We start from the raw sequence: 3281 nt of genomic DNA, 5'->3' as shown, positions 1-3281 counted from the left end.
TAGGGGAGGAGAAGTGTCGAATGGGACAGACGAGAGTGGAAGGGCATGTAGGTGGAATGGGGAAACGAGAGGGTCAAGACACATGTGCAAAGGGCAGCAAGCAACACTAAATCTAATGGTTGCTTCTATAATCGGAGAAATATCTTTCATCTGCTCCATTCTGTAAAATATTTGTCAGATACTGTTCTATATTTGGGTATTTGAATTAAGACAGATGAGGAAGAGCTGCCATCTTGCATCCCCTCGTGTGCAGCCTATCTCAGCTGGTCTGCCAAATGACCCCCTGAGTGCCAACCCTAGTCCCCCGCACGGCCCCATTTCCTCTCTGACAAGATGAAGGAAGTGATCATGAATCAGGAGAAACTTGCCAAACTGCAGGCACAAGTGCACATTGGTGGAAAAGGAACTGCATGCAGAAAGAAGAAGGTGGTTCATAGAACAGCTACAGCAGATGACAAAAAACTTCCGTTCTCCTTAAAGAAATTAGGGGTAAACAATATCTCTGGTATCGAAGAGGTGAATATGTTTACAAATCAAGGAACGGTGATCCATTTTAATAATCCTTAAGTTCAGGCATCTCTGGCAGAGAACACTTTCACCATTACTGGCCATGCTGAGACAAAGCAGTTGACAGAAATGTTACCCAGCATCTTAAACCAGCTTGGCGCAGATAGCCTGAGTAGTTTAAGAAGACTGGCTGAAGCCCTGCCCAAACAATCTGTGGATGGAAAAGTACCACTTGCTACTGAAGAAGATGATGATGATGAAGTTCCAGATCTTGTGGAGAATTTTGATGAGACTTCAAAGAATGAGACCAACTGACTTGAGTCAACTTTTGAAGAAGATAAAACATGACGAAGTTACTTTGAGCTGCTATTTTATATTATGACTGCTTTTTAAAACTGTTTTGTTTATGGATCTGATAAAATCTAGATCTTTCATATTTTTTTAAGCCCAACAAGCCTTTTGGACATTGCAGCTCTTTTCAGTTTCTGCTTAAATATAATTCATTATTTACAGCTAAATAAGCTGAAGAAGCCTGGGAATAAAATTTGAAACAAAGGCTAATAAAGGTCTTTGCCTACTAAAAAAAAAAAAGACGAGGAAGAAGGATTGGCCATCCACGTCTTAAATAACAGGCCTTCACAAACTCTCTGTACAATAGAACATACTTAGAATAGATTAGCAAATATGGCAACTAAGACTGAGCCCTCAAATATAGAAACACAAAGGAGAAAATGAGGAGAAACAGGATGTACAGTTGTATGCAGACACTAGTGAATGGAACTTAGAATGTTATAATCATGAATGTAGGAAAATTGGACACGGTTAAGAAAGCAATGGAATACAAAAATATCAACATACTATATAGTAACAAAATCAGATGGATTGCCATGTGAAATTTTAAATCAAATAACCATATGATCTATTATGCCAGAAATGAAAAGGTGAGGAAAAATGGGGTTGCTTCAGTGTTAAAAAAGTCATTTTTATTAAATTTTGCTATACTTACTGGGGTGAGATTATATCTCATAGTTGTTTTGATTTGCATTTATCTTAGGGCTAGGGATTTAGATCATTTCTTCATGTGCTTGCTTGCTATCCGAATGTCTTCTTTGGTGAAGTATCTGTTCGTATCCTGTGCTCATTTTTCAATTGGGTTATTTACCTTTATCTTGTTGTCATGCTCAAGTATTTTATCAATTCTAGTTAATAAGTCTAATATGTCATTACCAAATATTTTTTTCCAATCTGTGGTTTTTCTTTATACCCTATTGGAGAAGTTTTTGGATGTGCATAGGGATTTGTTTCTTAGAAGGTCTCATTCATCTATTTTATCCTCTCCCGGTTGTAGATTTTCCAGGATGATTGGAATGTTGTTTATGTTGTAGATTAGGACTTCTAGAGTTCTTCCAAGCTTTTCTTTAATGAAGTTTATAGTCTTTGGTTTTATTCCTAGGTTCATGATTTATTTTGAGTTGATATTTTTGTATGGAGTGAGGTGTGGATCTTGCTTGAGTTTTCTACAGATAGTTTTCCAATTTTGCAAACATCATTTGTTGAAAAGTCTGTAATTTCCCCACTTAACTGATTTCATCTCCTTGTCAAAAATCAGTTGACCATGGGCTCTCTGGATTCTCAATTCTATTCCATTGATCTATGTGTCTGTCATTGTGCTAGTACTATGCTGTCCTGACCACTATGGCAGTGTAGTAACATTTGAAATCAGGGAGTGAGCTGCCTCCTACCTTGCTTCCCTTTATAAGGAGTGCTTTGCTTATTCTGGGCCTCTTTCCATTCCAAATGAAATTGGAGATTGCCTTGTCCATCTAGTTGAAGAATAGAATATATATTTGTATTGAGATTGCACTGAATGTATAAATTGCCTTTGGTATTGTCATTTTTATAATATTGAATCATCCTATCCTTGAGAAAGGGATAGAGAAGCTCTGGTATATTCACACAATGGAATACTATGTTACATTTAAAAGCAAAGAACTCATGAAATATTGTACAAAATGGATGACCCTGGAGAGCATTATTCTGAGTGAAATATCTCAGTCACAAAGGACAAATATTACACAGTGCCACTGTTGTAAAATGAGACTGACAATGAGGTTGAGCAGAGACTGAGAAAGAGGGAATAAATAATGTATACTGCATTAAAATAGATACGGGAGAGAACTGTTTAAAAGCACTAAATGAGGGAGTTTTTCTTTTGCTTTTCAAGGAGAGGAGCAAATGGGGGGGGGTTGTGCGGGGAGAAGGGTGCAACAATGAATGAATGGAATTCCAAAATCTCTGTAGATGTTCATTGAAATGAAAAATAAACAACCTAAATTTAAAAAAAAAGAAAGAAAAAATAGCACTAAATGAATAAGTATTATTATCATAACAGGAGTCCAGAATGAAGGCTGCATAGTGGAGTGGACTTAGGAGGGAGGGATTGTATAACAATGAAATAATTTTTCTTTAACTTTTCAACAAGAAGAGCGAATTGGAGGGGAAGGGTAGGCAGGGAGAAAAAAATAACAATGAATGAATGGAAATCCAAAGTCTCTGTAAATTTTCACTAAAATTAATAACAAAAAAGTAATTTCTAGGTTCATCTTGTGAAATACAATGTTGTGAGTGACAGCATAATATCCATATGTGTACAAGGAAGCCCAGGGAATACTCTCTGTTGCTGTTGTTGTTGTTGTTGTTGCTGTTGTTATGTGCCCTTGAGTCACCTGTAACCAATAGTGACTTTATATATGCTGTTGCTGATGTTATGTGCC

The 3281-nt window shown here is 36.8% G+C and overlaps 1 pseudogene; it reads left to right on the top strand.

The window, feature by feature from the left end:
- The first annotated feature begins 333 nt into the window (after positions 1-333).
- On the top strand, positions 334-822 carry LOC102875978 (annotated as a pseudogene).
- Positions 823-3281: the final 2459 nt, after the last annotated feature.

The sequence above is a fragment of the Elephantulus edwardii genome, unplaced genomic scaffold (genome assembly GCF_000299155.1).
Source record: "Elephantulus edwardii isolate Elephantulus edwardi_28Jun2011 unplaced genomic scaffold, EleEdw1.0 scaffold00160, whole genome shotgun sequence".
Classification (NCBI taxonomy): domain Eukaryota; kingdom Metazoa; phylum Chordata; class Mammalia; order Macroscelidea; family Macroscelididae; genus Elephantulus; species Elephantulus edwardii.
This window is presented reverse-complemented; position numbering and strand designations above follow the sequence as displayed.